Consider the following 22,882-nt stretch of genomic DNA (forward strand, 5'->3'; position numbering starts at 1 on the left):
CAGACAGATAGATAGATAGATAGATAGATAGATAGATAGATAGATAGATAGATAGATTAGATAGATATAGATAGATAGATAGATAGATAGATAATAGATGATAATATATAGATAGATGATAAATATGGAGCAGCAAGTGCAAAGGTCTTAGGCAAGAGCATGCTTGCTGTGTTCAAGGAACGGGAAAGAGAAAATTTGACCCAAGCAGAGTGTTCAAGAGGAAGAATTATAGGAGATGTCATCAGAAAACTATTGATGTCATCATAGTGACCCCTAAAGTACATTTCAATTGACTTATTTGAGTGAAATAGGAAGCCATTAGAAGGTTTAAGCAGAAGGGTGAAATGTTTTACTACAGTATTAAAAGTGTCATTCTGGTTTTCATGTACAGAATAGACCACAGAGAGTTGAGAGTTGAAGTAAAGAAACCAATTAAGAGATTCTGCATGTGAAAGATTGTGGTTGTTTGGACCAGCATGATCAACTAGGGATGATGATAAGTGGTCAGATTGACCATATATATTGGTAGTAGAATTGTTAGGATTTGATAATGGGTTGAATGTAAAATATAAAAAGAAAACAGTCAAGAGTGAAACAAGGTTTTTTGGTTTGAGCAATTGGAAGAATAGAGTTTACAGACTCAGAGATGAGAGTAAGAACAAAAAGATCTGATTTATAGTGGAGGAATCCAGGGATATGTTATCCAATAGTTAGGTTTTATAAATGTTTTAGATGCTTATGGTCCTGGTCAATTGGCTCAGTGGTAGAGCATTGGCCTGGAGTGTGGATGACCATGGTTCAATTCTCAATCAGGGCACACAGAAGAAGCTCCCGTGTGCTTCTCCACCACTGCCCCTCTCACTTTTGTCTCTCTCTCTCCTCCTCCCCTCCTGCAGCCATGGCTCAATTGGAATGAGTTGGCCCCAGGCGCTGAAGATGGCTCCATGGCCTCCACCTCAGGTGCTAAAAAATGGCTCCAGTTGCAAAGAAGCAAGGGCCCCAGATGGTCAGAGCATCGCCCCCTAGGCTTGCCAGGTGGATCCAAATCAGGGCACATACAGGAGTCTGTCTCTGCCTCCCCTCTTTTCACTAAAAAATAAATAAGTTAATAAATAAAAAGAGATGCTTATAAATATGCAGTTAAGGATATCAAGTGTAGCACTCAAGAGATTTCTGGTTTTGAAAAAAATGTGAGAATCTTCAGTAAATGGATACTATTTAAAGGCATAGAACTAGATGACATCACTGAAGAGGATGGTACAGATGGAAAAGACAAGTCTAGGGATTTAATTCAGGGACACTCTAATAGCTAAAGGGCAAGTAAATGAGGAGAAACCAACACAGGGATTTAAAAAGAACATTCAGTAATGTAGAAGGAAAATCCAAGCTCAGTGGTTTCCTAGGAGAAAAATTAAGTTCTTCAAGGTATAAGGAGTGATAAATCAGGTCAAATAAGATGACTGCGAATTGACCATTGGACCTGTCAATGTGGTGGAGAGAGAAAGCTAACTAGCATGGAGAAGAGGACAACTAGATATTGCAAACAGAACCCTTCTAGGAGTTTTGGTGAAAAAGAAGCATGATGGGGGAGGGGGGTGGTTAACACACAATAAAGAGTACAGATGTGTTATAGAATTGTTCACATGAAACTTTTTTGTTAACCAGTGTCACCCCAATAAATTCAATTAAGAAAAAAACAGCAGAGAAATGGGGCAGTTTCTGGAAAGAAATGTGCGTCGAGAAAGTTTGTTTTTTAAGATAGAAGATGTTAACAGCATGCTTCTCTGCTGATGGTAATGATTCAGGAGAGAGGGAAAATGTGACAGCAAAGAAAGATTGGAATTGCTAGGATGAAATCTTTGAGCAGGTGAGAAGGGCTCCAATCCAGTCAAGGAGCTGGATTTCCACAGAGAGTTGATCCATAGCAATTAGAGGAAAGGCAGACTACATGTGCACAGACAGAGGGTGTGGTAGATGTGATGGTGGGGAAGAGAGAGATAAGGACAAGAAAGGTCCTGTAATTTGAGGGAAAAGGACATATAAAGTAGCCTCAAGGAGAGTGGAAGAATTAAAGCTAGGGAATCAGTGGAATCACCAAATAGTTGAGACAGTGTGAGTTTATGGTCGTGATTTAAAAATAAATCAGTCAGCAATTTGTGTAATTCTCCAGCTATGTTCAGCTGCCTTAGTTCAGTCAGGAAAGTTGGGCTTAATCCATGTAGGGGTTTTTCTAGGCAAGTAAGGAAGAGAAAAGAGGTGAGGGAGTACCTCTTTTCTCTTGGGTTATGAACAAGACAGGTTCTGTAGGTTTATTCTTCAGTTGAATTTATAAGTTGGAACAAGTACTTATATCTATTAAATGCAACTTAGACAGATGTTTATCTTAACATAGTATTTATTTTTACCTTTCTGTGCATATAAATAGTTAACATTTTCTTTCTTTCTTTCTTTTTTTTTTTTTTTTGTATTTTTCTGAAGCTGGAAATGGGGAGAGACAGTCAGACTCCCGCATGTGCCCGACTGGGATCCACCCAGCATGCCCACCAGGGGCGATGCTCTGCCCACCAGGGGGCGATGCTCTGCCCCTCCAGGGCGTCGCTATGTTGCGACCAGAGCCACTCTAGCGCCTGGGGCAGAGGCCAAGGAGCCATCCCCAGCGCCTGGGCCATCTTTGCTCCAATGGAGCCTTGACTGTGGGAGGGGAAGAGAGAGACAGAGAGGAAGGAGGGGGCGGGGGTGGAGAAGCAAATGGGCGCTTCTCCTATGTGCCCTGGCTGGGAATCGAACCAGGGTCCCCGACGCTCTACCGCTGAGCCAACTGACAAGGGCCTAAACAGTTAACATTTTCAAATCTACACAATCTATCTTGTTCATAACCTGGGGACTGCCTAGATATGAGAATATATGCGAGGAAGTAATTTTAAAGCTGTATCATGAAAATTTCAGTAAACAGGAAGAAAAGTTATGACATATGTACCCAAGGGTGGTGGTGAGGGGCAATAATAAGATAATGTGTTCAATTTTAAGTCTGACTTTAATCAGTGAATTTTGGAAATGAGCTTATAGAATAGTTTAAATGGGAATAACAGCAAGAGTTTCACAGAATGAGAGGATTGAAAGAAATTATGAAAGGGGTACACTTATTGATAATGACAAAGCCTATAGTCAGACAATGGAAGTGGGCATCTCATTTAGAGTGAAAGGGAAGAGGAGATGAAATAATTGAGAATCCAGGGGATGAGATGGATCATCCCTGTAGCAACTGAGTTTGCCAATAATTCAATAGTAGAAAAGCTGGAAAGAGTGGAGGTGAACCAAATGCCAATATCTTTATAAAGAAGGAAGTGGAATTGTATGAATGAGTCCTTCTAAGCATTTTATTGATCAAATTAGATGATTAATTGTTAAACCAATCACTGTTGCAAAGGTGATGAATTCTACAACTGGTTTAATCTAACTCTGTCCTACTCCTAGAGTTGACTAGTACAATACAAAGAGCATGGCTAAGATAGGTAGAGGAACATTTCTCCAAAAATAAAAAAATAGAGGTGCTATTACAATACTGAAGGGAAAATGGATACTGGATAGCTAAAAGCAGGTGTATATAATATTTGCTAATATATTACCTAGGACACTAAATCTTGGTTTGTCAAGGTTTTATTTTCTTGGATTTTTATTACATTAGGTAGATAGATAGATAGATAGATAGATACATACATACATACATACATACATATGTACAATTATATGCTGTGGCCAAGAGCCTCAAAAATATACCCAAAGGTTATTCTATCCATATATTTCCTACTTTAACTAACTTGACAAGACAAAATGGAAAATATGTTTTTAAATTTTGGAATCTATTTGGTCAATCATAGTATTATTATGTTCCAATGGCCAAAGAAGTAATTTAAATTTCTTTCATCTGAATGATGATAGTTATAGTATCACTGAGTTTAACATTGTCCTTTTTTCTTCCTAAAATCTAAGCAAAAGATCTCCTCTGTCGAATTCTATCCCCACTTTTTAGCCCAAGCCTCAAAAAACAAAGTCACTGACATTTAAAATTATTTCCCCTACTGTTGTGTTCTATATTTCCCAGGCTTTCTTACAGTTAGGTTGTGTATGTGTCTAAGTTCTAGCCTCTGTAATATGGATAGCAGGGAGATATACCATTTCCAGGCTGCTTGAAATTTTCCCACATGATTGTAAGCACTCTCTTTCCCCCACCCATATAACAGAAATCAAAGCATTCCCAAATGATACAGACAACAATGGAAGAAGCCCAAATACTTGAGTTGCCACATAGAGAAGAGCTGCCCAGAAAAGCCATGCAACCTGATCAAAATGAGAACTTGATCAAGAAACTTTTATTGTGCAAAGCCACAGAAATTTGAGGGCTTGTTACTACAGCTTTGATTATCCTACACTTACTAATAAGAAAGACAAATAATACTATGTAACTATTGCTACATATTTTTCCTAAGGAAGAGTCTAGAATCATATGTCTGTTTGTTTTTTATCCACAAGGCTTTACCAGGACCTAATTACCTTAGTGAAGTCTCAAGTTCATTAAGTTTCCCTCAGAAACTTCTATAGCATCCAATTTAGGAAAGGATCAATATTGTTCTCAACATTTTAGGAGTGTTTAACCCAGGAGGCACATAGCATTATCTGATAAGATTTGACATTAATTTCTTGATTATTAAGTCTAAGGAAAAAAGTTTCCATGACAAGAAGGGAATATGAAGTCGAAAAAATTATTTTCCCAAATGTCTGAAGGCAGAAACTCATAGGAAAGTATAGAGCTTAGCATACGATATTCAAAGGTTTACAATTTTTGCTACAAGAATCTTCAAGTGCATCTCAGTCCCAAGTGATATGTTCTCGTATTTCTTAGCTGTTTTTTTAGTCCTTTATTACTTTTTTAAAAGAATTTTTTCTTTTCACTGTTAGATATTAAATAGAAACAGCATTAATTGCTTTCCTTGGATACCTTACCTAACGCATGCAAAAATGCAGTTCTTTTAAGTTCAGACATAGAATAATATAAAGTAAAACCACAAGCCCTAAGTGGATGGATCATCACTTCTAGGTGGTACACCAACATATGATTCTTGCCTTTCAGCTCAGCAGGGTAGTTTCAGACAAAGATAGCATTGGAGGCTGCTTTTCTGCCAGTTCCTAGTAGGACACTGTCTGTTGTATAGAGTATCTGTGCAACAAGCCTACAGATCATCTGTCCAATCAATTATTTTTGAAGGATCCCAGTGTTAGCTTATTTTGAGCCTGACATTAACACTAAAAAAAAATGGCCAATTTGGAAGGAGGTAGATGACAAGCAGCTGTGAATAATAATAATAATCCTCAGGTCATTTTAAATTGAAACTCATAGGTATTCTTCTAAAAGTTTGACTTCCTTTTTTTTCCAAACACAGTAGTCTATTTTCTCAACTCATCATATTTTATTTCTAACTAGAATCTTGACAGTAAACATAATTTAGAAGTCTGCTTTGGTACAACCACACTACTATGACAGGGTATAGATAACACCTACTCCGAATCTGCAAGGTGACCTTACAAATGACTTAACTCCCAGATGTTAGTATTCTCAGTCAAAGAATGGTGAATAATGCCTTCTGACAGCTTACTAAAGACACTGACTTTGTGTCATACAAAAGTAAATTCATATTTCAGCTCTGCCAACTGCGACCTGTGTGGTCCAGTGTAAGCTACTTAACCTCTCTGAATCTTGGTTTCTCATAGAGTAACTGTGAAGTTTTGGACTTATGAGGTATATATGAGGTCACTGGCACATTCAGTAGACCACTTTCATCCAAAAAGTTCATAGAGAGAGCTGGGGTTACTAATGATCACATCAGTTGCAACCCTAGGGAGAGAGAAATAGAGTGTACAGAAAATATTTTTATCCCACATTTTACAACGCCTGAGGTATTTCCAGCTATCATCTTTGCTGTACATCAGAATGGCTGCATGTGTCTCTGTCAGATGTGGGAGAGGGGGACTGTGCTAAAATGGGAGGTTTGCTTTCAAAGAGCCCAGAAAAAGGAAAGGAGACTCCTAGCACACAAGGTACCTAAATAGCAACAGAATCCCACCGTTATCAATCATGTAAACCTCATCAGTGCAGAAAGCAAACATGTTCACTCCAAATTCACGAACTTCTGGACCTGCTCAATCAAGATTTCTAAACTGTGCTGGTTTCAGTTCCTACAAAATGACATCCTTTCAGCTGTGAGTCTTTAGAATTGCAGGTTAATGCATCAAACTTGGCAGAATCATTAAGAAGGCAAGCCTGAATGGGGGAAAGAGCTAGCAGTGAAAGTGTAAAATGTTGCCCAAGAGGGATTTCAATGGATGCTATCTCCTGTTTTTATCCTTGGTCCAGTCTCAGTTGTAAGTATACTTAAAGAATAAATGTAGGATCATGTAGAATTGTTTTCTGTCCACTGCATCCTGTTACTACCTTTTGAAAATACATATAAATGCCTCTTTCTCCATTAAATTTCTCTGGATCCTTCCAAATGAATGTCATCTCTGCCTTCTCTGAGCATCCCTTTAAGTCACACATATTTTTCCTTATATATGAGAGGTAGGGTATGGTGAGCAAAGGCAAGGACCTAGAAATCCAACAGTCTTGAGTCCTAATTCCACCTTTACCATTACTTGCAGTGTGGCTCAAGCTTGTGGAGTCTTCATTGTATCATTTCCAAAATGGAAAAGGTGATATCACACACATAGAGTTACGAGAATTAAATAAAATCACGCAATGAAAACACGTAGCAGAACTGTGTATTACCAAGGTTGTTGTTATTATCATTATCACTCCTATCTTTCCTACTATAACATAAGCCCACAGAGAATAGGAACAAAGTTTCATAATACATTGCTCCCATTGGGAGGATTTGGCTCAAAACAACTACTCAGAAACTGTTGAACAAATTCAAGATGAGTATTTATAGTAATTTGTTTTAGTAAGGATGCTTTTGACGATAAATGATGAATACTATAATCAAACTGACTAAGGCAAGTGGCAAGTTTATAATAACAATACTGAATATATTTCATAGAATTAAAGGATATCTGAAAACTTGAGAAAGATAGAAATGCACCTGGGTTTCAGGAACCGTTAGAACCAAGAATTTGAGTGTGCCAAGAACCTGCTCATACACCCGTTCTTCCTCTCTCTGAATGTTCACTTTAGTTACAGTCACCCATTTTCCTTTACATGAAGATAAAGTGGCAACGAAGGGAGCCTGAGTTTTACAAATTGAGGTTTCCATCTCCAGAGAGGAACTGACTCTTTCTCTCATAAAAATCCCTGGGAAGGATTCCTATTGCCTGTGCTTCAGCCATGAGCCTATTTCTCGGCCAATAAGTTGTGATCAGAGTGAGGCAAGTCATGGAAGAACAAGGTGGCTCCTGAGCAATACATGGCTGGAGCTGGAGAAGAAGCAATTCTCAGAGAAGGAGAACAATGTTACTGGAGGAGAGTACAGGAGAGAAGAGACCACCTATGTGCCCTAAACTATGATTACAAAGTACAACGATGTTCTCAAAACAAAATAAAGTTAATTCTAATATACTCTTATTTTAATGTCTGTTTATATGCAGTGTTTGGAGTTTTGGAGGAGCAGTAAATATTTCAGCACAGATGCATCTCCTAAGAGGTGGAGGTATATAATATTAATACTTCTTAAAGAAATAAAAATATATGCTAAAACTTCATTTTTTATTAATTTTAAAGGAGTGACATTAATAAATCAGGGTACATATATTCAGAAAAACATCTCCAGATAATTTTGACATTTGATTATGTTGCATACCCCTTACCCAAAGTCAAATTGTCTTCCGTCACCTTCTATCTGGTTTTCTTTGTGCCCCTCCCCTTCCCCCACCCCCTCCATATCCTCCCCCACCCCCGCAGTTACCATCACATTCTTGTCCATGTCTCTGAGTCTCATTTTTATGTCCCATCTATATATGGAGTCATATAGTTCTTAGTTTTTTCTGATTTACTTATTTCACTCCATATAAAGTTATCAAGGTCCATACATGTTACTGTAAAAGATCCGATGTCATCAGTTCTTATGGCTGAGTAGTATTCCATAGTATATATGTCCCAAAGGTTTTTAATCCACTCATCCACTGACGGACACTTGGGCTGTTTCCAGATCTTCGCTATTGTGAACAATGATGCCATAAACATGGGGGTGTATTTCTCCTTTTGGAACATTGCTATGGTGTTTTTGGGGTATATTCCTAAAAGTGGGATAGCTGGGTCAAAAGGCAGTTTAATTTTTAATCTTTTGAGGAATCTCCATACTGTTTTCCACAGAGGCTGCACCAGTCTGCATTCTCACCAGCAGTGCAAGAGGATTCCCTTTTCTCCACATCCTCGCCAGCACTTATTCTGTGTTGTTTTGTTGATGAGCAGCATTCTGACTGGTGTGAGGTGATATCACATTGTGGTTTTAATTTGCATTTCTCTAATGATTAGTGATGTTGAGCATTTATTCATATGCCTATTGGCCATCTGTATGTCCTCTTTGGAGAAGTGTCTATTCATTTCCTTGTCCATTTTTGATTAGATTGTTTGTCTTCCAGGTGTTGAGTTTTACAAGTTCTTTATAAATTTTGGCTATTAACCCCTTATCAGACGTATTGTCGAATATGTTCTCCCATTGTATAGTTTGTCTTTTTATTCTGATCTTATTGTCTTTAGCTGTGCAAAAGCTTTTTAGTTTGATGTAGTCCCATTTGTTTATTCTGTCTTTTATATCACTTGCCCGTGGAGATAAATCGGCAAATATATTGCTTGCTTGAGATGTCAGAGAGCTTACTGCCTGTTTTCTTCTAAGATGCTTATGGTTTTACAGCTTACATTTAAGTCTTTTATCCATTTTGAGTTTATCTTTGTGAATGGTGTAAGTTGGTGGTCTAGTTTCATTTTTTGCAGGTAGCTGTCCAATTTTCCCAACACCATTTATTGAAGAGGCTGTCTTTACTCCAATGTATGCTCTTACCTCCTTTGTCAAATATCAGTTGTCCATAAAGCTATGGGTTTATTTCTGGGTTCTCTGCTCTGTTCCATTGATCTGTATGCCTGCTCTTGTGCCAGTATCAGGCTGTTTTGAGTACAATGGCCTTGTAGTATATCTTGATATTGGGAAGTGTGATACCTCCCACTTTATTCTTCCTTTTCAAGATTGCAGAGGCTATTCATGTTCTTTTTTGGTTCCATATACATTTTTGGAATATGTGTTCTATATCTTCGAAGTATGTCATTGGTATTTTAATTGGTATTGCATTGAATTTATAAATTGCTTTGGGTAATATAGACATTTTAATGATGTTTATTCTTCCTAACCATGAGCACGGTATATACTTCCACTTGTTTGTATCTTCCTTGATTTCTTTTATCAATGTTTTATAATTTTCCGAGTACAAGTCTTTAATCTCGGTTAAATTTACTCCTAGGTACTTTATTTTTATTGTTTGCAATAGTGAAGAAGATTGTTTCCTTAATTTCTTTTTCTGACAGTTCATTGTTGGTGTATAAAAATGCCTCTGATTTCTGAGTATTAATTTTATATCCAGCCACCTTGCTGAATTAATTTATTAGGTCCAGTAGCTTTTTGACTAAAACTTTAGAGTTTTCTATATACAATATTATATCATCTGCAAATAATGATAGTTTTACTTCCTCTTTACCAACTTGAATGCCTTTTATTTCTTCTTGTCTGATTGCTGTGGCTAGGACTTCCAGGACTATGGTGAATAAGAGTGGTAAAAGGGGGCGCCCCTGCCTTGTTCCTGATCTTAAGGGAATTGCTTTCAATTTTTGCCCATTGAGTGTGATGTTGGCTGTGGGTTTGTCATAGGTGGCTTTTATCATGTTGAGGTATATTCCCTGTATTCTCACTTTGCTGAGAGTTTTGATCATGCATGGGTGCTGGATTTTATCAAATGCTATTTCTGAATCTATTGAAATTATCATATGGTTTTTCTCCTTCCTTTTGTTCATGTGATGAATCACATTGATTGATTTGCAAATATTGCACCAGCCTTGCCATCCCAGAATAAATCCCACTTGATCATGGTGTATGATTTTTTTCATATATTACTGGATCCGGTTTGCTAATATTTTGTTGAGGTTTAGTATCTAAAATTATCAGGGATATTGGCCTATAATTTTCTTTCTTTGTGTTGTCTTTGCCTGGTTTTGGAATCAGAATTATGCTCGCCTTATAAAAGAAGCTTGGAAGTCTTCCTTCCTCTTGAATTTTTTAAATAGCTTGAGAAGGATAGGAGTTAGTTCTTCTTTGAATATTTGGTAGAATTTACTTGTGAAGCGATCAGGCCCATGACTTTTCTTTCTTGGGAGCTTTTTGATCACTGTTTTGATCTCATTTGTTGTAATTGGTCTGTTTAGGTTTTCTGATTCTTCCAGATTGATTTATGGAAGATTGTATGTTTCAAGGAATTTGTTCATTTCATCTAGGTTGTCTAGTTTTTTGACATATAATTCTTCATGGTATTTTCTTATAATATTTTGTATTTCTGTTGTGTCGGTTGTTATTTCTCCACTCTCATTTCTAATTTTATTTATTTGCGTCCTCTCTCTTTTTTTCTCGGTGAGTCTGTTTAAAGGTTCATCGATCTTGTTTACCTTTTCAGAGACCCAGTTCCTGGTTTTATTGATCCTCTGTATTGTTTCTTTAGCCTCTATGTCATTTATTTCTGCTCTGATCTTTATTATTTCCTTCTTTCTACTAGATCTGGGCTTTCCTTGCTGTTCTTTTACTAGTTCCTTTAGATGCAGGGCTAAGTTGTTTATCAGAGCTTTTTATAGCTTCTTAAAGTATGTCTGTAGTGCTATGAACTTCCCTCTCAATACTGCTTTTGCTGTGTCCCTTAAATTTTGAGTTGTTGTATGCTCATCATTCGTTTCTAGGAATTCTTTTATTTCTTTTTTATTTCATTGTTAACTCATTCGTTATTTAACAACGTGCTATTTAGTTTCTATGTGTTTGAGAATTTTTTAGTTTTTCTGTTGTGGTTGATTTCTAGTCTCATGCCACTGAGATCAGAGAAAATGCTTTATATGATATCAATCTTCTTAAATTTGTTGAGACTGCTTTTGTGCCCTTACATGTGGTCTATCCTAGAGAATGTACCATGAGCACTTAAAAAGAATGTATATTCTGCTGCTTTAGGGTGAAAGGTTCTGAAGATATCTATTAAATCCAGTTGATCTAGTGTGTCCTTTCAGTCTGCTGTTTCTTTGTTAATTTTTTTTCTTGAGGATCTATCTAATGATGTTAGTGGGGTATTGAAATCCCCTACTATTATAGTATTGCTATTGATCTCAATCTTTATATCCATCAAAGTCTGCTTTATATATTTAGTTGCTCCTATATTAGGTGTGTAGATATTTATAAGTGTTATATCTTCCTGTTGGATTGCTCCCTTTATCACTATGTAGTGGCTTTCTTTATCTCTTATGATAGCCTTTGTTTTAAAATCCATTTTTGTCTGATATAAGTATTTTGTTCATTTCCATTTACATGATATATTTTTTTCCATCCTTTTACCTTCAGTCTATGTGCCTCTTTTGTTTTAAGGTGTGTCTCTTGTAGACAGCATATGTATGGGTCCTGTTTTCTTATTCACGCAGTTACCCTATGTCTCTTGATTGGATCATTTGATCCATTTACATTTAAGGTAATTATTGATATATAGTTGTTTATTGCCATTTTATTCTTTAAAGCTATATTCCTCTTTTGTTTTATTATTTTCCCACTTTGATCTGTTTACAACAGGCCTCTTAACACAGGCCTCCTCTAGTATTGGTTTGGTTGTAATGAATTCCTTAATTTTTTTTGTCTGGGAAGCTTTTTATTTTCATTTAATTTTAAATAATAGCCTTGCTGGATATAGTAGTCTTGGTTGTAGGTTCTTGTTCTGCATTACTTTGAATATTTCTTGCCATTCCCTTCTGGCCTCAAGTATTTCTGTTGAGAAGTTAGATGTCATCCTTATGGGGCCTCCTTTGTAGGTGATAGCCTAGCCTTTTTTTCTCTAGCAGCTTTTAATATTTTCTCTTTATCACTTAGCTTTGGTATTTTAGTTTCGATGTGTCTTGGTGTAGATTTCTTCAGGTTTCTTTTTAATGGAGTTCTCTGTGTTTCTTGAAGTTGTGAGAGTTTTTCCTGCATTAATTTAGGGAAGTTTTCAGCTATTATATGATTGAACAAAGTCTCTGTCCCTTGTTCTTTCTTTTCTTCAGGAACCACTATTATGTGGATGTTATTTCTCTTCATGTTGTCACAGAGCTCTCTTAGAGTTTTCTCAGACTTTTTGAGTCTTTTTTTTCTTAGGCTTTGCTTTTATACCTTTGTTCAACTTGTCCTCCAGCTTGCTGATTTGATATTCAGCTGCATCCATATTGTTTTTAATTCCTTCCATTGTGTTCTTCATATCTGATATGATATTGTCATCTCCAACTGATTCTTTTTTAATATTTCAATGTCCTTTTTTATATTTGCTATTTCTTTATTTTGGTTTTTGTAATGACCATCCATTGTTGTTCTAAGATCTCTCAGGATCCTAACAATCATTATTTTAAACTCTGCATCTGGAAGTTTGGTTATTTCCATATCACTCAGTTCATTTTCTGGGGGTTTCTCTTGTGGTTTCATTTGGATTGCACTTCTCTTTCTTCTCATTATGTCTGTGTGTTTGGGTGTATTTGTTTGTAGGGCTGGTTGAGTCTAGGCTTGGTGTTTTCTGCCTCCAATTTTTAGTTGTGTTATTTCTAGGTCTTCTAAGATTGGCATCAGCTTTTATTTTTGAGATCCAAAAAGTATTGGTATTTTGGAAGGCACTGATTTCAGTAGAAACCCAAATGGTGTTCCCCTGAAACTTTTAAATATATTATTATATAAATTAATCAAATAAGCTGACTTGAATGGATCATTTGACTAAAACAATGAGCCTATATCCAAGTTGATCCACATAACCTTGCCACCAAAAGTTATAAAATATTCTAATATTTTCATACCAATAAACATTGAAAAGTGGTTAGATTCTATTTTCCTTCTTGTTTTTTAGATTATAAATATTGACCTAAATCTGGTATCCTGAATGATTGACATCTATTCTAGGATTGAGCAATAAATAATTAATAAGGAAAGGAATGGACAAACAAAGATAGGATAAGGGACTTATTTTTCCATAATAACAAAAGTAATACCTAATTTTTTTTATTCCACCTGAAATGAATACATCAAATAAACCATTCTAAAGATCAAGCAAAAGTATCCATGACCTCCTTCCATACCACAAAATCAAGGATTTGTGACATGACATTTTAAGACAGAACTAAACCAAAGCATATCATAAAAGTAATGGAAACAGAGAAGCCCTTGTTGCCATTGTAACTTAATGACATTCTACCCAACAGATATCTGGTACATAATGTTTTGGTTTACCTCCATGTTCAGGCCAGTGGCAATGCCAGCTTGCCCAGTATACCAGAGTCCTTACAGAAAAAAGAAGGCACTTTCATATTGGAATATGTAATAAAAATTTAGTAAGTGAGACTATTTCCTACTTATGATCAGGGTACTGGTAAACCACAAGGAAGCATGCAGTAACCCAGCGCTAATGATAAGGTGTCCCATTACTTCTACAGGTAGGTCGGAAGGGGTGAGATAATGTGTGGCCATTGAAACTAAAATCAAAGAAGTCTGAGTGGGAGGGGCACTTAACAGAGCTATGACCTCCCTGCAGGAAAACAACCAAGAAAATACTTCATTTCTTATTCTTTTCCCTCCATGGCTTTTCTGCTCAGGCTCCCATTGGCCATCCAACCTGAAGCTAGAGGGCCAGCTGATAAAGTCCTCAAAGGGGCCCAGAGCAGAGAAGGGTGGACAGTGGACCCAGTACACCAGGGAATGGTACCCATATGTATATGGCCCTGTGACTGAGTTACATCAACACTTTAATTCTCACTCATTCCAATCACCCCAGCCATTCAGTAAGAGGTTTATAGGAAACTCAAAACCTCACATAACTTAATAACCTACAAGTGCAAGAATAGAGCTGAGAATGCTCCCTCCTCAGTCCAATGATTCAGTAAGAGCTGTTTGGCTCCCTTCATCCCTGGAGATCCAGACTATCCACTGAGCATCATTAATGCAACATCACTAGCCAGGGCACTGGGAAGTTAGCTGTTTCTGACAAGTCTTCAGGACAAAGGCTTTTGTGGAATCAGGGCCAGACCCCCCCAAGCCCACACGTTCTAACCCCATGTTATAGCACAGTTTAACTGCACAGCTACCAGGGATCAAGTCCTAACCCTTGCTTCTGTGGTGTGAGGTGTTGACAGAATTATAGCCTCTTTGCTCAGGGTTTCTGAAAATTCTCACAAGGGAAACAACCAGATTACAAATCAGGGAGTACAGCTGGGCTGCCTTATGAATCTCAATGTCTCCTTAAGCAGACTCCAGAGTGCCTTTGTGGAATATGAAACTGAAGCCACAAGTGTGTCCAACATAAATTTCCCTGTCCCATGGGAAAGCATTTAAATGGTTATGACAAAACTAACACATGTAGTAACCAAACTATAGAACAACTTGCCTTGACTGTCAGGCTTTGCTTCATTCTGTACGAATCTAGAAGTCAGCTTTGTTTCCCTCCCTCCCAGGAGCCTTCTTGGCTGACTTCACATTAAATGTAAAAGATCAGAATATTCATTTCCAAATGAACCTTATGAAACTCAATAACAAAGTCAGTTCACCATTGTGGTAAAAATTCAGATAAAACACCCAAAGAGAGAGAGAGAGAGAGAGAGAGAGAGAGAGAGAGAAACATGGGTCTGACAATAATTTACAAAATATGCACGTTGGATTCTTTGTTCTTCACAGTGATAATGTGAGGCAGCAGCAGGTGTTATTGTTCTGTTTTAAAACAAGATTAATTGACACTTGTCAAAGTCACACAGTTTCCGAGTGTCAGTGCCTGACTGGAAGCCCAGGTGTTTGACTATGAATGCCATGCTCTTTCCTCTGCTTTCTGTGGAATTATAACAACAGTCACACTAATGCAGCATTTCTGTGGGGCAGCAATGGCACTGAAGCCAATTCATAAATAAACAAATGAAATATTTTAGCAAATTTGTGTCTTCATCATTTAGAATTATTTATATATTACCAAAACAAAATTAAAATCCTTTATACTGTCTGAATGTTTTCCCTCTGTCACACAGAAAATCTGATATTTGAGAACTAAGCATCCATGATTACTAATGCCATGTGGCATTTGAATGGTACAATGGAGTTTTGTATTCTTCACCATTGTCATAGAATGACTTAGTAAAAGAGAAGTTCAGTTTTAGTATTACCATAGTTGCGTGATTTTTCTTGATGATGTGGGAGAACTTCCAATCCTTGAAAACCCTAACCAAGTCCTAGAGAAACTTCAGAGTTTGCTCAGACACCTGCTCAGCACTTGAAACAAAGTAGGTCCTTAGTTGGAAATGAATTTGAATACTATTTTGGTATTTTGGTTCTCTTGCTTGATCAACATAACATTTTACATTATATCTGAAAAATAAAACAATAGTAATTTATTTATTTTTCTCTTTACTTTAAAAGGCCATCATCTTCATTAAGATACAATGGGGCCTGACCAGGCATTGGTGCAGTGGATAGAGCACTGAACTGGGATGCAGAGAACCCAGGTTCAAAACCTCAAGGTCATCGGCTTGGGCATGGGATCATAGACATGACCCCGTGCTCACTGACTTGAGCCCAAAGGTCACTGGCTTGAAGCCCAAGGTTGGTGGCTTGAGCCTAGGGTTGTTGGCTTGAGCAGGGGATCACTCGCTCTGCTATAGCCCCCCGGTCAAGACACATATGATAAAGCATTCAATGAACAACTAAGAAGCCACCACAAAGATTTGATGCTTCTCATCTCTTTCCCTTCCTGTCTGTCTGCCCCTATCTGTCTCTGTCTCACACACACACACACACACACACACACACACACACACACACACAGTATTGGATAATAAAATTATGCAAGTTTCAGGTGCACAATTCCACAATACACCATCTGTATATTGCATTGTGTGTTCACCACCCCAAGTCAAGTCTCCCCTCTCGTGCAGTTCTCCTCACCCTCCTTTCCCTCCTGAAATCCTCACACTGTTGTCTGTGTCTACAAGTTTTTTCCTTTGATTAATCCCTTCACCTTTTTCACCAAGTCTCCCAACTCTCATCACCTCAACCCAATAAATTTAATTTTAAAAAGTATTAAAAATACAAGAAAGTTAGGAGGGAAATTAGGAGATTGTGGTGACCAGAAATAAAGAATCAGTTTTCAAAGAAAAGGTGTGGTTAGCAGTGCTAAATGCATTACAGCAGTAATATAAGTTCTGGACTGAAAATTGTTCATTGAATCTTCTCTTAAAAGGTGAATTACTATGAAGAGGTATAGGGATTTTGGGGAGGGCAATACAAATGTTCTAAAATTGGAATTTGGTGATGATTATACAATTCTGTAAACTTGCTTAAAATCACAGAATTAAACATTTAAAATGATCCAATGGATTGAGAAGGGGATATATCTTTCAATAATAATGTAAGAAAACAGATAATAAAAAGATATATGTGTGCAAAGCATAAATTCAGTAGAGGTAGAGGCAAATTTATCTTTCAAGACCATGTCTTTTTCCTTATAAATTTATCAAACACTAAAGCAGTCTGAATTTATTAGCAAATGTGTGGCTTAGTTTTAACATGATTTAAAATGAATAAAATATTATTTTATTTTATAATCTTTTCTCATTGATGAGGATTCAGCTGGGGAATTGGCTCATTTTGTTACATGAATCTATTTCTATAATGACATGAATCATGACTCTACAATCAATGCTATATTTTCTTGGTGTTCTGTTTCCCTGTGGTGAAATACACATTCTATAACTCAAACCCATCTATCTATTTATCTATCTATCTATCTATCTATCTATCTATCTATCTATCATCTATCTGTAATGCTATTAAGATTGTGACTTAGCACATGAGCCCTAAGAAACATTGATCTTATTTCTAACTGTGAAAGATTTAAAGACCCTGACAGTTCTATTTTTCATAACCTTTTCTTTTCTCCTTGTTAAACATTTATTTTTCAGCAGCCTTTTTGGCACTGTGCTTTATGAAGGTAAAAAAAATCCCTACAAGTCCTTCAAAAAATTCTTTCCCCAATAATTTCCTATTGAAATAGGTTGGCTCATTAAGTTGGCTTATTGCTATTTCTTTCTAGAGTTTTTTCAATTCAAGCTCTGCATTCTTTCACATTTTGTTTTCCACCTTATTTTTGGAACAGTTCCATTCAGTGTCCAACTTATCTGCTTACTAAATAGATCTAGCTTTTCTACTTGGAAGAAAAGAGTATGAGGGAAAAAATTTAATGTGAAATGGTATCCCAGAAAATAAACAGAAGCAACCAATTAAGGTAATCAATTATTTTGACCCTTGAAAAATAATAGGGTTTAACTGAGAGACACCTCCAGTGACCAAACAGATAGAGCATCATGCTTTTCCATCTTACTCCTATCAGAAATAGTTGCTTCTAGCTGTTTCCCACTGCTTTAAAAAAATTAGTACATTTAGAAAATTTATACAAATAGCTGGTATATACTATCACTTGCAAGTGAAATTTTCATCTTTCTCCCTTTCCTCTTGCTTTTCCTCCTCCTCCTCCTCCCCCATGACCTCCAGAATTCCACATTTCAGCAAAAATGGAACAATCATCCAGCCAGCCAGAATCCTGGGAGTCATCCTTGACCTCTCCTACCCCTTCCCTATCACCATGCAATCACCTATCCCTATGCATACTGCTTCTTTTATATCTTTGAATAAATCCAGGTTTCTCCAACCCTATTATTGCTACCTGAGTCAGAGTGGGTACCATCATCTTGTGACCAGACTATAGTGATAGCTACATCACAGCTGCCCCCTCATTTTCCACTCTGCATCCAGTGGTACCTTAAAACATAAATTGAGATGTGTTGTTCCTATGCTTAATATCTTAAAATCCTCAGCAGCCTTTTTATTCTTTCACTATTTTCACTCGCAGTGACAGAAGGAGGAGGATGTGTACTTATTTCAGGAATTGGGGGTTAACTGATTGACTATAAACTGGTGTGGTATGTGTAATGGGCCATGAGAAAAAGTAATTCTATTCAGAAGAAGGAGGGCATAGGGCAGCATAAAAATGAATTCAGTTTGGACCCAAAAGTCCAAATTAATATAGAAGAATGGAGGGCTCCAGGAAGTACATAAAGAAATAAAATAGATGTATTATCTAATACATATGACCCAATGACAAGTTTGAGGAAGAGATAGTAATACACTTTTTTTAAAAGAAAACAGCCAGATGAAGCAGTTGTTAATACTGAGAACATTACACACAAAAAAGTAAATGCAATTGTATAACACTGTTTTGTCTCAGATGTAAATAACAGGAACTACAAGATAAAAAATCCAAATAATGATTTACCCAAGAATTGTATTTGTCCACAGTAGCAGGATGTGGAAGCAGACATGAGTGAATAGATCCTCATTTATCATGCTTAGAAATTAATAAACAATGCCTCAACTAGAAAAAAATTGTAAAATTATATCTTAAATATGATATTTTAAAATGTGAAAATAAATAAGAAACAGGAAACTAAAAATAATTTTAAATGTTTGCTTCTGGAGGATTGTGGTTGGGGAATAGTAAGAAAGAAGACTTCCGACTTTCATTAAACATTGTGACACAATTTGGCTTTTCATGTTCTGGTTACATATTATTTTAAAGAAAATGTATATAAATATTCAAAATGATAGGAATGGTATAACATACTGCTAAAACATTAACCAAAGAAAGCAATATTAATATCAGGCAAAATAGATTTTTATGCAAAAGTATTATTAGAAAATGAAAGTTTTGTTTAATGATAAAAAGAATAACTCCTCAGAAATGTATCCCTCTAACAACACTGATTCAGAGCATAGACAGTGATATTTGACAGAATTACATGGACAAATAAAAATCCATAAGCAATTTAGAAGAGGAAAGGGAAGAGAAATGTGAACATTTAGCATAGGACCGAGCAGTTTCAGTCATGTATTTACCCATAAGAAAAGTTTTGTACATGTTTATTCATAGCATACTTATCCATATTAGCCCAAAATTGTAAAAAGAAGTTGGTGTACATCCATCAACAGGTGAGGGGGTAAACAAATTGTGGTATATTCAGAAATGGAAAGCTACTAAGAAGTAAAAAGGAGGTAACTCGTGACCCCTTTACAAGAATAAACCAAAAACATCCCTCTGAATAAAAAACCAAACACAGAAGTCCATATACCTTATGATTAATTTATTTGCCATTAGAAAATGAACAAAAGTACTCTATAGTGAGAGAAAACAGCTCACTAGTTTGCTGGCAGTGGGGGGCGATGGTGCTGACAGCTAACAGCAAAGGGGCCCATGGGAGTTTGAGGGGGTGACAGAAATGTTCTTTGTCTGAGCTGGGATGGTTACAGAGATATGCACATTGGTTAAGATTCATTCATATACCTAGAGGCCTTATTGTATGTAAATTATAATTTAATAAATTCAGCTTTCAAAGTTTTAAAGGAAAGGCTACATCTTTATATGTATAGTTCTTCAAGCTGCTGTAGCAAAATATCATACACTGGATGGCTTTAACAACAAGCATTTATTTCTCAAAATTCTGATGGCTGAGAAGTTCAAGATCAAGGTGCTGGCAGATTTGGTTTTACAGATGGTCATCTTCCTGGTTTGTACACAGTGGTCAGCCATCTTCTTGCAGGTTAATGGAGGGTCGGGGGAGAGAAAGCTCTCTGGCCCTTTCTTATAAAGGCACTAATCCCATCATGGGGGCTCCATGCTTCATGACTTCAGCTAAACCCAATCACCTCTCAAAGGCTTCACCTCCAAATGCTATCACTTTAAAGACTAGGGCTTCAACATAAGAAACTGGGGGGACACAAACATTCAGTCCATAGAAACATTGTGCTTTTCAAAGCGCCTCCGGCATGGGAGCCTGGACCATGTTTATTGGCAATGGGAACTGTGACTGACAGAGTCAGGCTACTTTTAGAAATCCAGTGGAAAGGGTGTTAAGTGTCGATAGAAATGGAAAGAACACTTCCCTCCTGTGAAGGGCAGCAACAGGAGGTGGCAATGGCACAAAACCCACCTCCCAGGGCGTGCTAAGACGGAGGAGCTGATGAGCGGTTGGGACCAATAGCAGTGCCTTTTTGCACCAGCAGCAAGTGCAAAATTTAATTTGCTTTGGAAGACATTGCTAGAGAACTGAATTAGTTAGGTTTTATTACCATAATTAATATTATATAAACCTTTAATATTCTCCCCCTATCCTAAAGCTGATGTGTTCTGGCAAAAGCGAAATGTATATCTATTTTATGGTTGTATAACAGGACCTAGAGAAACACATGAATAAGACTGTGGAGGCTTAACTGCTCTTAACCTCAGTTCTTCTTCTCTAAAAATGAAAACATGAATCTAGGTGATTTCCAAGGTCTCATTTAATTTTATATTTTAAGGCACAGGCCCTTACCTTTAAGGCCATGGGAAGAAATGACATGCACACTTAGAATAATAAAAAATAAGTAAAACATCAGTACTTACACCAAAAACTCAAGGTAATAAATTATAACTATTATAATAACATAATATTATTATTGACCATATTAATAACTAGTAATATATTAAATAATATTTCATTAAAGTGGATGGAAACAAGATAATTATATTAATCTATCTCATATCTCTATATATGAAGCCAATATTATTCCTGTAGACCTAGTTAGTAACTTTAAGGTAATAAGAATTAAAAGATAACATTTAAAAAATAGCATTAGTTAGCCAGGAACAATAATAAAAATTTGCAAAATCCATACAGAGAGCTATAAATGATTTGAGTAAATAAAAAAAGAGTCATAAAATATTCCTGATGGGAAGTATGACTCACACCAATTTCACATCCCTGTTAGCTATTACTGTCTTCTGTTCTTCTCTCTATGGTCACAATTTTAAGCATTATCAACACTACCCATCTCCATTTCCTTCCTTCTCATTTACTCTCCAGTTAACTACTGTGTTGTGCCCTTTCTCTAGGCCACCAAAATTGTTCTCTTCAAAGTCACTAACAATATACTTGTTGCTCAAGTCAATGACAATTTTGCAGTCATTATTTTTCCTGATATCACAGAAGTACTTGACAATGTCATCAGTCCCCTTTTCTAAGAAACCATCTTCCCTCTATTTACAAGACAGCATACCCACCTGCTTTTCTGCCCTCCCTCTGGCTGCTTGCTCTGCTCCATCCTGTGGCTACTCTGCCGGCATCTTAAATGTCGGTGTTCCTTAGACTCTCCAGTATTCGCACTTTGCGCACTCTACCTGGGAAATCACATACACTCTTATGCTTAACCCACTTCTTTAAATACTGAAGACACCTAAATTTGTACTCCACAACATTTCATTCTTCGATAGCCTATTGCTTATGTGGTTTTGGGTATAGCACACATATCTTAAACTAGATATAAAAAAAATTAGCATCTTACCACCTTATACTCTTTCACCTTTCCTGCATTCCCTCTTCAATGAATGAAACCAACATGTATCCAGTAGTCAGCTCTAATTTCTCCTTCTCCCTTATTTCACACGTTTAATCAATCACCAATTTCTGTCCATTTTATCTCCCAATATCTTCCAAATAGACCATCTATGTCAAATCTGCCCCTTTCTCTCCATTCCTGATACCACTACCCTAGCTCAGGCTAGCATAATTTTTCTTTTCTTCTGATTAATAGAGCAACTGATTTCCTGGTCACATGTTTTTGCCTCTATTCCAACTGATTCTCCATATTGAGGATGGACAGATCTTTCTTAAGTGTGAGTCTGGTCAAGTCACTCTTTTACTTAGACCCTTTCGATGATTCCCTAGAGGAGAAGGCTATGCCACCTAACATGGTTGGCCCCTCCTGACCAGGCCCCTGTCCAAAACCAACCCTCTACATTTTGCTTCGGGCACACACAATTATTTTTTACTTTTCAAATATATCAGGTTCTCTATTGACTCTTAGGTTTTCTAGATACTACTCCAACTATCTTCAACTTTTCTCTCACCAGCTTGCCTGCCTCCCATAAACCTGAGGACTAAGCTTACCTGTCACTCATCTAGAAAGCCTCACTGACTCCAAGCCTTGGGTAGACCCTTACCATATGTTCTCCCAGCACATTGTGCATCTCTTCTGATTACTCGTGTTTCACTGGAAACCATGAATGTGAGGGCAGGAACTATGTCCACCTGGTGCATTGCTGTATCCCATGTCAAGCAGTTTCTGACACAGAGTAGGTGCTCAATAATTATGGGATGAAACAACTTATTAATTGTAGACCTATAATAATGAAGCTGGTAATATTGGCACAAGAATGGATGGATCAGTGAAATAGAACAAAAGCCCAAAACAGACCTTAGGAGATAGAGACTTTAATAGAATTTAATGAAAGCATCCCTGTAAACAAGTAGAGGAAAGTGAGATTTTCTGAGTTACTCCTGATTAGCTTTTGGGGTAAGGAGTAGAGAAAGATTTTTCTAAAGTTAACATTTATGAAAAGGGCCACACACACACAGACAAAAAAAATGTACTTGGTTACATAATTATTTACATGGCTATAATCACAAACACCATGAACCAAATTAAAGAACAAATTGAAAACTGAGGTGGAGGGGTTACGTTCATTAAAT

This window comes from Saccopteryx bilineata, chromosome 2 (assembly GCF_036850765.1).
Source record: "Saccopteryx bilineata isolate mSacBil1 chromosome 2, mSacBil1_pri_phased_curated, whole genome shotgun sequence".
NCBI classification, from domain to species: Eukaryota; Metazoa; Chordata; class Mammalia; order Chiroptera; family Emballonuridae; genus Saccopteryx; species Saccopteryx bilineata.